The 14,497-nt window shown below is 45.3% G+C and overlaps 1 protein-coding gene across 6 annotated transcripts in view; it reads left to right on the top strand.

Annotated features, from left to right (window-relative positions):
* Positions 1 to 14,497, top strand: part of HPCAL1 (hippocalcin like 1) — a 79,617-nt gene that overhangs the window by 15,414 nt on the left and 49,706 nt on the right. The window contains exon 1 of one of the 6 annotated variants that reach the window (XM_038131282.1): positions 46 to 485. The exons of the other annotated variants lie outside the window; for them this stretch is intronic. The gene's annotated coding sequence lies outside the window, so the exon portion shown is untranslated. Of the gene's footprint in view, positions 1 to 45; positions 486 to 14,497 lie in introns of those variants that run through there. 6 annotated transcript variants of the gene reach the window in all.

Raw genomic sequence — 14,497 nt, 5'->3', positions numbered from 1 at the left:
GCGCATCTCTTGCATCCCCGTGGGGCGCGGAGCGGGGCGGCTGCTCCCTTCGCCGCCCGGAGATGCGGAGCGGATCCGGGCGCCCTCTTCGCGTCCGGGGGATGCGAGCGGATTCCCCCTGTACTGCCGCGGGGCTGCGGTGTCAGCGCTCGCCTCGCCCCGAGCGGAGGGAATTGCCAGCGTTTCCCCTGGCCTCAAAAAACCCCAAGGCGTGTGTATCTGTGTCCTTGTATGTCTGTGAGTGTAGGGATATCTGTACATCCGTGCAGATCCCCGTGCAGCCCGCGTGAGTGTTCGGCTGTGTGTGAGCCTCCCCGATGGTGAGGGGCGTTTCGCAGCTCTGCTTTATGGTGGTTAATGGTTTACCCGGAGAAGTTCCCGACGCATGAATGTTGCAGGGCCCTTTGAGTCAACTCCTTCAGACCCGGACTTCCTATTGCCAACCTTCCCAACCGGCCTTCTAAAAATGCTGGCGTTTGCCTCTGGTGAGTTGGCTTTTTTGTCTGTCTCCTCGCCTGAGAGATGCTTGGGGCTGTGCTGGAGGCCAGATGGCTGCGGCCAAGGTCACCCCAGTTCCCTGGAATCCGGGCAAGGGGGGACACCCTACTCCTGTGAGGTTGTGGCAGCAAAGGCATCTGCCAGCCGTGGTTCGCATCAGGCTGCTGGGGGACCTGCTGGAGCACATGGCTCCAGCACACACTAGCTGCTGAAGTAGGGAGAATTGCAAGAAATAAGAAATAAAACAAGGAAAGTGTGTTTACTAGAAAGTTTCTATGTAAATAAGTTCCTGCTTGGTTTGGCAAAAGGTCATCTAATGCATTGTCAGGAACGAAAGGTTTGCTGAGAAAAACAGCTGGGTGCTCAGTAGGTCTGTGTCTCCTGCTCACAGCTGGGTGATTTATACCTACGTGACAAAATCCTGAGCTTTTTCACAGGAATACTTGTAGTCAAGCACTGTAGCTGAGCAATGTCCTGTAATCCCGTTCGCAAGTAAAAATCTGATAGGAAGATCAGATTTTCTCTGTGGGAGGATGAAAGGAGGAAACAATCACTCCCTTCCCAAAATATTTTCCGTTTTTCCTAATGGGATCCATTTGTCGTAAGTTCAGGTTCAAAAGCTCTTCTTGCCTGAGGTGAAATTTGAGCAAAGGCTGAGGGACTATTTCAGCAGCCACTGATGTTATGCTGTCAATGCTGGGGTCCACCAGCATTGTTGGTTACTTTTGGCCAGGGAGCAGAGGCAGGAAGAACCCCAGTGCTTGTTCCAGGGCCGAGTATCTACCTCGCTCCTGACCCCTCAGCTCTTCTCAGGTGCTTGGATTGGGAACATTTTGATTCAGGTGAATGGATCTTAGAGCTGAGTGTGTTTGCTTCCATGTAGTGTGATGGGGCTTGGGGATGAAGACAGATCATCTCACATTTTCCTTAGGTTCGGTGAGGAGGTGCTGGCCAGCTAGCAGGACATGGATCACCTTATCCTCATATATATTTTCTGCATTTCTTTGTTTCTTGCCTTTCTCTGTGTAGAGGTGGAAGTGTAGGAAACTGTGAGGGGAAAAAATGGGTGCCACTATAGAGTGGCTGTTGCAACACTGTCAGGAGCTCTGCTGAGGAGTCAGCTCTGCTGGCAAAAAAAGTGCTTTTGTTGGCATAGCTTACTCTGTTCAGGGAATTGCTACAGTGCTGGAGTGGGGTTTGCTCTTGCAGCTGGCTGCTTGCACCGGCAGGAACTTGTGTAGACAAACCTTTCTAGCTCTCAGATGAGGCTGCCACTCTGTCGGTGCAGGCGATGCTTTGCTTGCTGCATGTCGCAGCTGGCACTGTGGTGCCCCCCTTCTACCACCCGAGCTCATGGGCATGGAAGTAACATGGGCCAGTTGTTGGGAGATGGGAATAGAGATTAATTGGTAGCCTAAACAACATTAAACTTGGATTATGACTCCACAAAAAAAAAAAAAAAAAAAGAAAAAAGAAAAAAAGAAAGCATGTAATCATAATCTGGGTTTAGAAATGTTGCAATTAAAAATCCACATGAAATGTGATTTTTTTTTTTTTACAAGCAAGGCAGTGTTCGTCTGAGTGTTGATTAATTTGACATGGGGGTGATAAGGATGCTGGTAGACCAAGGGGGCAGCGGGGATTAAAATTCTATATCACTGGGTTTTTTACTTCCTTTTAGTGACATAAAACTGTAAGCAAAGATGTTGTGCTGTTTGCATGCGTAAGATGCAGTGATACTCATGGGAAGAGGATCTCACACTTTTCCAAAGAACTGCTGGAATTTCCTTCAAGCATGACTTTTAGGTCAGATTCAGGAAAAAATGCAATGTACTTTCCAGTTAACAGAAGAAATACAGACTCTTTTTCAAATATGTTTTCCATCATGTTCATAGGATGCTTTTTTATATACAGGGTCAGTTTCTTTGTTTATTATCTGTATTAGAAAATTGTTTGTGTCCAGCATCTGCATCTTCATTGAGCTTAACTTGGATACAAGTTAAATTTCCTTTGGCAAGAGGTTTATCTTACATTGTGTTAATTGTGTTACTGTATTGTGTGTGATCCTACCCATGGCTAATGAAAGGATTTGCTTTTGCAAAATTGTTGAAGTTTAGTTTTAATGAACAGAACTTATTTTCAATCAGTGTCTAAAATTTCCATTGTTCCAATAACCCTCTCCCAGCCGGAGAGTATAAGAAATGCAAACAGTTATCTTCACTACATCAGTCTTTTGCTGTATAAAAGGTTCCACAAGTCGGTTTTGTTTTGCTAACCTGCTAATTAACCCATTGATTTCTGCATTTCTCGACTTACTTCTTCTTGCCTGTTGTCATGCTCTGCTGGCAGAATAATTGTGAATCCATGAACAGTGGGGGCAAGTACTCCTTGAGGAGTTCCTTACTCCTTTCAGAGTCTTTCAGTGGATAGGAGAGAATTTTCATCTGAGTCTCCTGGAATTGTGACCTTTCTGGAAGTCTGGTGTTGCTTAATGACTGGGAGACCCACAGGGTCGACAGCAGGATGAATTATGCATTCTCCTGCTCTGATTGTGCTGGAATTAGAAGGCAGGAGCTGAGGGGGGGGAGGGCAGATCAGTCTTGTAATCTAAGAAATATTGCAGTTCTTCTGGATTGCACTGCATGGAAGATGCCTTTATTATTATTATTATTATTAAGAAATGCTGCTTATCATTTGCATAGTAGCTTTGTAGATACCTGTGAGTAACCAGTGTGAAAGAAATGGCAATGGTACTTGGTTGTTTCAGTGTTTCTTGTCTTGTAGGTGTGTATCTTTTTAAATTCAAAAAGAGCAAGAAATTTAAGGAATTCTCCCTAGTGATCAATGTTAGTTGAGATAATTGGAAACCCATGCCAAGCAGCATTCCGTTTGAAAGATGCCAGCTACAACCTGGCCAGCCTTTTTCTTCCCTTGCATGGAATGTATTTCCCAGTGATTGAGCTGCCTGTCTGAAGGGGCACAATCTACTTGAAAAAGCAGCAAGAAAACTTAGACATAGCTGTAGTTGCATACGCTTCAGGCATCAGCCTTTGAGAGCTTCTACCAGTTTTTTTTTGGTGACTCCTTCAAATACGTTCTAACCATTTTTTCTTTTTCTGCCCTCTGTTTTTAAAGGAAATCAGGCTGTCTGATGGGGAAGAGTGCAGCTGCATCATTGCATATTTAACAGCTGCGGGGGGGGGGGGGGGGGGAAGGATGCTTGCTAGTATTTCAGTTGCTGTAATCTTAATGCATTTGGAGGGGTGTTTAAGCTGATGGTATCCCTTTAAATATCCACTTGGGTTGGAAAACACTGGATTGGTGACAGAGACTTCAAGGGTGGAAGGCATGGCTTGCACCTACAGAGATACTTGCTGAAAAACAGGCGTACTGAGATCCTGATATGTTTGCCAAGAGCAACAGCTAAACCTGGGCAGCTGGTTTAGCAATTAAATAATGTTTTTGTTTTGGACAATGGGTTTATCGTAATGAATTAGCCGGTGGACTAGTCAGAGTGGCAAAGGGGTTTGTTTTTGATTCCCCAACCATGCAGCATACCTGCTTCGGGCACATACTTCCCAGCAATGGAAGTGCAAGAAGCATTCCACATGAATTGTCTGGGAGTGGGAGCATGTACACTTGTGTGTCCCTTGTGTGTAAACTCCAGATTCTTGTGATCTCTTGAAAATAAAAACGTGATGGGTGGTATAGCTTGGGCATGGAATAAGGAAATACATGGTGCCTTGTGCTTACAAGTTGGCGTGTGGCTCATGCAAAGTCATTTTGGAATAGTCGGGGGCGGCGGTGGGAGGAGGGAGGAAAAGAAATGCCTTCAGGGGGCTGGGAGCCAGCGCGTGGGCGTGCTACAAGCCGTCCTGCCAGCCTTCCGCGCTTCGCATTCACCTCTGCTCCGCACAGCCTGGCCTGGCTCTGCAGAAAGGAGCTTTTCCTTGCTCAGAGGTAGCAGGGATTTTTTTCAGGTTTCTTTTTTTCTTTCAAAAGGGCATTATGCGCAGGATGCTCTGCTCTTGGCAGCTCGCCCACTGTGTGAGGGCAGAAAGCTCACTGGTTTGGTCACAATGCAGATAGCCACTGTCAAAGCCAGTTAGCAGGGCATCCTTTCCTTTTTCTCTTGAATAACGCTTTTTAAAAAAAATTATTTAGCAGGCAAATTTTGTTTCTCTGAACACAATCACTTTCTCTCTCTTAAAACTTATCTGGGAAGAATTTCTTTGTAGGGCATTTGGGGGTTGCAGGCTGAAAGCTGCTAGTGTGCGAGAGGAGAGTGGGAGTTCCATGGGAAGATGTGGGAAGATGTTGTGGATGCATAACCATTAGCACCAACTTTGGTTATGAAATGTGTGTTCAAAAAAATAAAAGCAACCACACTTTGCAGTGCTTAGGAAAGGCCTAGAAGCACACCTGTTCAGTATGTTAGAAGATGCTTGAAAACCCTGCATCTCCCTCGCCAGAGCTGAAGGGAAGGCAGCAGCTTGAAGCCTAGGCTTGGGAGCAGGGGCCTGGCAGGAGCTGCCTGGCCAGTGTGTGTCACAGGCAGCTGCCTTTCATCATCTGCACAGTGATCAAAGCACTGTCCTGGAACAAGCTGGGGTTTCTGCTTTTCCTTCTACTTTCCATCCAATTCAAGGTTCTTTTTCAACAGTCAATACCCCTGTGTCTTGTGTCATCTCTCTGATCTCCGTGGTGTCCACTCTCCTAAAGCTCTTGTACTGAGAGAGCTGGAGTCACTGTACAGGGGCGAGGGGGAGGGAAGAAAGTGGGATCAGTATAAAGCCCTCCATGGTTAGTCACCACAATTTTTGCTGGGCTGCATTTTATTGCTCTTGAGCTCAGGTAAGTCAACTTTGCTTCAGAAGGGTTCTGGGAGGCTTTCCAGAAAATGGGTGCTCCTGTGTGTAAGAGTTTATTAAAGGAGGCACTTATGCCAAATAAAACGTGGGTTGAAAACACAGATGTTTGACAGTCGCAGAATCACATCTGCTTCTGAAAGTCAGAACCATTTAAATAGGAATGAGCACGTGCTTGTGTCCAGCCTCTCTAGTGGTGTTGTGCAATGAACCCTGCATGGTTGCATCCAGGTGGAGGATGGCAGACCAAGACCACCCTTGATGTAAGAAGTCTGATTTCACCAAATCCCATGGCAAATTATTTCCCTTGGCTTAGACTTGATGTGAAGCAAACTGGCTGAAATCAGTTGTGGGAGACCTTTTAATTTCAGGTAGTTCCCCTGCTCATCGGCTGGGGATGGTTCACTGGGTGCTGCACTCTCAGTGATGGCTGAAGCTCCTTCTTTGGATGTCAAGAGTTTGGCCACTGCACGTGCCTGTCCCCGCAAGGAGCACAGTGTCAGCCTGAGGTGCTGTGATCTTCCGTGCCAGGCTCGTCCCAGGAGCAGCAGCTCTGCCAGGACCAGTCAGGGTTTCTTCTAGGGTTATCAGAAGATTATCAAAAGATAATTTTTTTTTAATGGAAATTAGATTTCATTCCAGCTGAGGGTAATTGAAGCGGTGGTGATGGTCTGAAAGTAAATGAGATTCAGCTCTGTAGACTGCAGCCACAACTTTTTGTTCTGCTGGTGTCACGCTTCTTAAAATGACATTCATTCCTAAATCTGCCCCTAAAGCTCTGTTACAAAGAGCTGTGTTTGTCTCAGGAGACAGGAAAAGATCATGCTTTAATTCATTCTTTAGCCCTCATCTCCCATCTCCTTAAGGATTCCCTGAACCTGCAGGCTGAATTTCTCAGCCAGGTTTGTTCCCATGGGAAGCCTCCTGACCTGGTGGGATTTGCAAGGGAGCAAAGAATGCGTCTCGTCCTGTTCAGATGGAACAGCCTTCCAAAGCAGCTTGCAGTTTCAGACTGAATAATCTGTGACTCCAGCAATGCTTCTTTATCAGTCACAAAGAAGAGAGGAATGTTTGCGGGGGAAATTCCATTGCTGACACCTGCCGAGGTCCCACTGGACTGTCCAGAATAGAGGATGGATGCAATTGCTGAGCCTCTCACAAGGGGGGCTCTCCCTGTCTGTCTTCTGACAAAATGTCTTGGTATATATGGGGTTTGCCAGATCTGGTCTGTTCAGTCACACCAACTGTGATTTCTCTACTCTCAGGTTTCCTGGTGTTTGACTGTGTTTTTTGTGGCCCCTGCTGAGGGCTGTTGGCAGGCTGTTCACCTGGTGTGTATTGTAGCTTCCCAGAAGTCCTGTCCCTTAAGTAAGGCACGCTGTTCTGAACTGATAGCACCAGAAACAGCTGAATTTATTGAGTGCTTGCTTTTATGGGTGTAATTCAGAAGGCACAGTTTGGAAATGAAGGTGCACCTGCTGGCCATTTTCAGAGCTCTGATTTGTTACAGGACACATTCAAGGATGATCTTCCTCAGATTTGGCTGAGCCATCACCTTCTGAGCACCAGGGGCTTCACATCCAGGTGTTGGTTATCCCATCTGTGATGGGACATTTTGAATTAGCTGTGGTGAGCTTTGTTTTCAGATGTTTGATGCCTACTGCTGGTGCTGGGGTCTTGTATGAATCACTAATGGGTTTGATGGCTTTTTACGCTTGGTGGGGAGACATGTTTTTAACAATAACGCTCTCCACCACTTGCTCAGTTCCAGGAAAGCATTGCAAAAACATTTTGGTGGAAGTTTTGGTATCCTTAAGGCATATGCATGCAAAAGTCCAGGCTGACTATTGAATATTAATAGCTCTTCAGGGGCTTGTGAGAAGTGTGCCTTGAGGTGGAGTGGCCTTAGATGGAAAGATGGAAAGACAGCCTGTGGTATGTGAGTACCACGAGGGGTTTAATGCTGTGCCTGTGGCTCTCCACGCCAGCACACTCCCTGTGTTGTGCCCAGTGTTCAAATGCACTGGGGCCTGAGGAAGATGTGCAAGGGCAGAGCTGTGCCACAGGCTGAGCTACTCAAGGCCAGCCACCATTGCCATCTCTCTCTGTGACCGTGCCATCCCTGTGCCAGTTCCGTGTCTCTGGCCGCAGCCTGTGGCTGGTGTGCTGCGGGGCTTGCAGGGTGCCAGTTTGTCACTGCTTGTCTCCTCTGCTCCCTCATCTCACCCCGCTGCCCACATCAAGCCATGGAGATGCCAGGCTCCTGTTCATGATATCAGCCTCCATTTAAAGCCATTTCTTAACTGGTAGTCAGATGTGGGTGAAAGGAGAGGGAAAATCCCTGACTGGAGTAGCAACAGTGACAGGTCTCAGAGACGTCAAGGTGGTCACTGTCAGACTTCTCCAGGAGCCTGGCTTCTCACAGGTCATAGCTCCCACCAAGTAAAAAGACAAGGCGACTTCCATTGTTACCCTGGTGTCCCTGTGGCTCCTGGGGAGGAGTTTGCCCAGATGTGTTCCAGAGAGCCCTGCTGCTGGCTGAACCCATCTGCACGAGCCCTGGTTGTGCTGGGACAGACTGTGCCGAGGTAACTTGTGGGTTGCAGGAGGGCTGCCTGTGAGGAAGGAGCAGCCTGTCCTGGCAGAGCAGGGAAGAACCCTCTGACAAAGAAAAATCTTTGTCACCTGAGGATGATATTTTACAGCCTCTGAAACTGCGATTGATGTGCGCTGGAAGTTTTGCACTTAACGTTGCTTTTCCAGCTCTCTGGAGGTTAACAAGACACTGGTGCATCTGGTTTTTGCTTCGCTTCCAAGATGGTTTTCCCCTTATAAAGATGAGAGTGTGTAGATTTTTTAAATTAATAAATGATCTGCCCAGGAGCACTTGTTTGTGATAAACTTAATTTAAATGCAGCTGCATATTCTGTAGCTGGAGTGTGGTTTTATGTAGCATAAAAGAGCCTCAATATGCAGAGAGGATTAAGGTTATGTGAGGCACCTTGGCTCTGGCATAACAGCTTATGTCACTATAATTTGGGTTTTGAATTAATTCATATTTCATTCAGTCCTTGGAAAGTTTTTGAACTGTTTCAACTATTGATCTCTTATATCCCTCCATCTGGTATCTTAGCTAGTATAAATTACAGTCTGCTGTAATAAACGGCAGTTGACACTAGGTCCTGTGTAGTTGCTTAGCAAATCTTATTTTAGCAGATACCTCCCTTCCCGTGACCTTCCTCATTCATTCTATCACTCCCAAATCTTTATTGTGTAACTTGAATGTAATGTTTAGTTTAGAGCATCCTGTGAAGCAGGGAAATGCAACTCAAAAGGGGGCTAAAAAGGGGAAGAGAGAAACTTCCTGGCCAATGAATGTGTAATTGCACAATTTAGTTAATTGTATTGGAAAAAAAGTTTAAGAGGAAATAGGATAAATAACTGGCACTGTTCTGTCCCCAGCTGCCTGTACCGTGTTTAGCTGAAGGCTGATTGCTAGTGTGCAAGTCAGACCAGGCAGTATGTGGCATTTGTCAATAGTCTGCTTGGGGGAAAAAAACCCAACACCTAAGCAACTCTGTGATTCAGTAAGGGAAGTCAGAAGGGATGGTAGCCAAAACTGACATATAATGCAGAAATGCAATCTGGAAATTTGGGCTGGGGAATTTCTTCTGCCTCCATTGAGATGAATCTGTGGTGGAGTAGCCCATGATGTATTTCATGAAAGGCCAGGTTGGCATGCAGGTTTCTCCTTTGCACAAGCTTCTTCTGGCTTCTGTTGATTTCCCTGCTGTTTCCCTGAACCTGGCAGGGATCACTGCTTGTTATGATAACATCAGTCAGAGATAAGATTCTTGTACAGAAGGCTTCAGGCTGTCAATGGTTTAACTACTGTGTTGCAACTGTGTTCAATAAATAAACCTGTGGGAATTCTCAGAATGGGGGTTTTGGGGGTGTGGAACAGCAGTTAGTCACTGCAGACCTAAGCTACTAATGTACGTCCTACCATTTTGGAGTCTGCTCCAAGTTCCTGTGCTATAAGGAGAGCTCCAGCACAGCAGATATGCAATGGACATACATAGGGCAGCATGGAGCATTTTCTAAAATCCCACAGGAAAAATCGATAGATTTTTCTATAGAAATAGATTTATTAATTTGGTAGGATTTCTGTGACTTCTGTGAGCCCAGCTCTGATGTCTCACAGCTAAGGCGGGATGTTCCTGCTTGGGCAGGAGCATAAGTCACAGCCTTCCAGAGAAGGATGTTGGTCTCTTACTCACTTGGAGAGTTTAATTTAAACTCCCAGGTATATTTCTTGTGCTCTCAAGGACTTGTTGACTTACCTGATAGACTGATTGCCAAGGGAAACTGAAGGAAAACAGGGCAGAGAGTATACCACCATCCCTGCAACACCCAGCAAACCCACTCTCCTTTAAGCTGTGTTTTTTGTCTGTTTGTTTTGGGGGTTTGTTTTGGTTTTCGTTTTGGTTTTTGTTTGTTTTTTGTGAAATTAAATTGTTTTGGTTTTTGTTTGGTTTTTTATGGTACAGTAAGGAAAGAAGGTTGCTTTAGCCTAGATGTAAGGAACAAGTTTTTACTATGGGAGTGGTGAATCATGGACACAAGTTGCTCAGAGAGGTGATTGATGCCCCATCCCTGGGAACATTCAAGGTGACATTGGAAGGCATTCTGAACAACCTGATCTAGTTGAAGATGTCCCTGCTCATTGCAGGGGTGTTGGGCTGTATCACCTTTAAAGGTGCATTCCAAGCCAAACCATTCTATTATTCTACCTTCACAATTCTTTGGTTTTTTTTCCCTGCTGAGGGGTGGACATGGCTTTGCATTTCACTTCACTGTTGCAGGTTAAATTCACTAAGCAGTGTCAGGGTGGCTTTGTGAACAGATGTAAGTACCAGTGATACAGCAAGAGGCTTCAGGTTGCAAAAATTTATGTTGGAAGGTTTTCTAAGTAAACTGCAGAAGGGAAACCCTGGAGGCAGAGAGCTGGCAGGAATTGGACACCTGCTAAAAATGCAGGCTGCTTTACAGCATGTGAAATCAAAGCAACCTGGGAGCCTGTTGAAGCTGTTTAGTCAATAGGTATAGAAGGTATTCCAAATAAGCAATACATGGCCTCTGAAGAATGTTTTGAACACCTCCCTGTTGCTGTTTCCTGATACTGTCAGTGCTTGGTGTTTCCTCCATGCTCTGGCATTATTACTGTTATTGTAGTTACTGAGCGTGTTGCAAGCACATTGCTTACGTGAAATGGTAATGGGACAGGTGCCACTAGAGGAATCTGAGGCAGTAAAAGGAGGGCAGCTGTGGACACAGCATCAGTCTCTCTCAGCAGTGCCAGCCTCTCAGGTGATGCACAGTCCGAGGTGTTTCTGCACTGCAGCCACAGTGGGGTATTGAGAAGAACACTTGAATTAGCTTTTACATTAGCCAGTGTCTAATTCCCTAACTGTAGCACCCTGAAGGTCAGGAAGGGCTGCAAAACCTTCCCAGGAGTCTGCACTGGGTTGTGATGGGTTTTCTTGAGTCAGGTTGGCAGTGCTCTTGGGCAGTGACTGTCCTTTGGTGGCCAGAGTGTGAGTTGAGTCATATGTTGAGGTGGGTTCCAGGCATGGTGGCTTATGGGCTTGATGTGAAAGATGGAGAGGAGAAGGAGATGAGACGTGAGTGGGAAGAGACTGCATTAAAGGAGGAGGTCAGTGGACGCACTCCAGAGCAGTTGGTCAGCCAGCACAAGTGCTGGCATGGCTGCATGTGCTGTCTCAATGCATCCACAAGCATGTGCAGAAGTGAACAACCAAAGCTGAAGTGCGGTGCTGGGTGATGAGCGAGCTGGCTGGGGGGGACTGGAGGAAAGTTAGAGTAAAATAGAACAGCTCAGTTGTAAAGATCCTTCAGTGATCATTGAGCCCAACTGCAAAGCGACAGGACAATTAGTTCTTGACTGTCCATGCAGTATTGCTACCCACATGTGAAGGGAACGGTAAAACTGTGTGTCCTAAAAGCCTTCATCAGTTTGCATTTGCAAGAAAAACATTTAGAAAAAACCATATTTATAAAATAGCAGAGTCTACTTGAAAAAGAAATTGCAAATAAGGGAGTGCAGAGTCTCAGTGTAGTCCTGGGAGTATCTCTGCTGCTGCGTGCGGCGTTGGCAGGCAGGTCACGCCATCCACAAACGTGGCAAAGTTAATAACAGTATTGATTTGTCTTAATGCAGTTATGAAAGCTGAACCTCGGAGGTGTGGGAGGGCTTTATTGGTAATTGGCATCAAGATGGATGAAGGATAGTATCAACCAAAGGGGAGCAAATGGAGGCTAGAATAGGGCAGGGTGAAATAGTGACCAACACAGGAAGAAAAGTGGCCACAGCACTTGAGGCTTCTCCATTGAGTAGAAAGAAATCTGCTTAAAACGTAATGCCTATGACTCAAAGTAAAGGAATGAGGTTAAAATCACTTTGAAAAACAAGACAAAAGAAAAGGTGTCTGCAGTACCTTTGGTACAAGCCAAGGCCTGTCCGAGGATTTTGCAGGACATGGCAGAGCTGCAATGCCCATGGGGCAGGCACGGGTGGGTGATAGCTGACCCCTCAGAGGGAGTTTTACCCCTGTCAGATCAAAATGTTTTCTGAAAAAATAATTTGTCACCTTGGTTTCTCAGGTCTCTCAAACTGTCTCTGTAAGGAGGATCTTTACACATGATTTTTTGGAGCAGTCTTAAGCTTTTTGCTAGCAGCTCTGAAAATAGTAGCCTGATGCACTCACCTCTTCCTGCCCAGCCTCCAAAAGTTTCTGGCATCTCTTCCTTTAATTCTGCTTTGTAATTGAATTTCTGCCATGAGTTTCTTCTGCTAATTCATTTATAGCATACTTTTAATTGTCAGTGAATTTGAATACTGCATGGACTGTAAACATAGAAATTAATGTGTGCTATACAGTTACCCTCTACTCCTGCAGGTTGGAACAAAGGTTTTATATGATTTCAGACATCCCTGAAAGTCTTTTGGGATGCCAAAATCCAGCATCTGGACTGTGAAATTCTATTTACTTTGAGCATATAAATATGGCCAAATAATATTGCACTATTTGGCTTGTTGGATGGGGAAAGTACAACAGTTTTGTAGCAGCAACACAGAAGAGAAATGAAAAGTTTGTGGGTTGTGTTTCCTATTTTGCCATTGACTAAGTTCAGTCCCTATGTTGTTTTTCCATTGGGGTTCGTTTGTTTTGCAGCTTGGAGAAATAACATCCATCACTCTGTAAGATAAGGATACTAAGTTTTTATCACAAAAAGATGTTGAATCTAAAATGATTTGCTTAAATGTTTTTGTTGCTGCCAGGTTGCAACATTTAAGAGTGCCTGCCCAGGGATCTCAAGAGTAACAGAAAATTTCACGGTAACAGAAAATATATTGGGAGTGCTTCCTGGGAGCAGAAAACTGGTGTAATTAAAACCTGCCTGGATGAGGGAAAGCTACCCGGATAAAATAGGAACACAGTCATTTAGGGGGCACACACTTAAGGGGTTTTTTCTTTGCCTTTATTTTTCCTTCTAGGCTTTTTGGGCCTTAGGGAAGTTTGCTTGAAACTGCTTCCCAGATGATGGGAAGATGCATATGGGAAGGTTGGTCTTCAGTACAAGCCATTCAACCAGCATCACTCACCAGTCATCAGAGGAGAGGGCATCTTCAGGGGATGACTGGTGACCCCATGTCAGGGCAGGATACCCTGACCTCACCTCTGTGACACTTGTTTTGTTCTTGTGATTTGTAGAAGGAGCTATATTTCACCTGGTTGCTTGACTTCTTTTCAATTTCTTCTTGGTGTTTACTTCTGAAAACCTGTGGAGAATTTGTGAGGTTACCATAACAATCAAAAACCAAAATATATAGTGCTAATTAATTTTTTTTTTAAGGAGGAGATGTAATTGCATTGCAGTCACTCTGACTTTTATTACAGTTTTTCTGGAAGTTAATAAATTATTTCCCACCTAGTCATCTTCTGGGTGCTTATGAGTAACAGTCAGCATGGGTTAGTTTGGAACAAATAATGTCAGACATCCTAATTATTCTCTGGAGCAGACTAACAGGTTGTGTAGATAGAAAAAGAGCAGATGATATGCTTTACTCCAATCTTAGTTAAGTTTTTGGTGATGTTTTGATATTTGTAGAAAAAAAAAAAAAAACTAAGGAAAAGAAATGTGGTTGAAAGTTAAGGATAGTTCTAGGTAGGTGTGCTGACCATGATCCAGACTTAGCTTCTGTGTGTGATCAAGCTCAGAAGTAGTGTTGGACCAAAAGTGGACCCTATGGCGTGGGTCATTGTTATTGATGCATTTGATAAAATGCTGGTTCAGACTCAACAAGTAGCACCAAGCTAGGGGATATTACAAGTACTTGTGGGGAGAAAGTTATTTGATTTTCAAGTAGCTTTGGACTAGAACCAAGAAGAGTGAAGAACCAGAAGATGACCTTGGAGGGTCCATCATTCCCACCAAAAAGCTTTTAGTGTGAGCTTGCATTATCTCTGGTGAATGGGTTGGCTGTACAGAATGCTCAGGGGTGGTTGGAGGGCCTCCACTGAAAAGTGTTGTGGGGTCATGGTGGGTCATATGTTGCTTTTCCAGCATCATCCTGCCCCAACAGCAGCGGACACATGCTTCCATAAATAGGGGCATGGACTTTGTGTCCAGTGTTGGGATCTCCTGGTGCTTTGGCAATGCTGGAGTACTAAAGCCTGCTTGGGGCACTGCACCTGAGGGAAGATGTAAAAACAAATGGAAAAGGCCAGCAAGGTTCTGAATAACAGGACTCAAGAGGATTGACGGGAAGGAATAAGGGTGTTTGGTCTGGAGAGAAGGTGTAGGATTGGCACAAGGAGTTTACAGTGTCAGCAAAGAGCAGCAGCTTGCTGTAAGGGGAGAAATATGAAACCCTATATAGGGGTTAGGAAATGAATGTGAGTGGTATCATGAAATGCAGGAACTCCTGCTAGTAGGGATGGTCAAGTGTCAAAGGAGACTGTTGGGAGGCTTTGTCTGGGGTGTCTGTGACTGGGGTTTGGCATTGGGCGGACCACATATGTGTGCTAGGTGTGGGCTAGAGGCAC

Source organism: Motacilla alba, chromosome 3 (assembly GCF_015832195.1).
Source record: "Motacilla alba alba isolate MOTALB_02 chromosome 3, Motacilla_alba_V1.0_pri, whole genome shotgun sequence".
NCBI lineage: Eukaryota > Metazoa > Chordata > Aves > Passeriformes > Motacillidae > Motacilla > Motacilla alba.
Note: the sequence above shows the minus strand (reverse complement) of the source record. Positions and strands in the feature narration are given on the sequence as shown.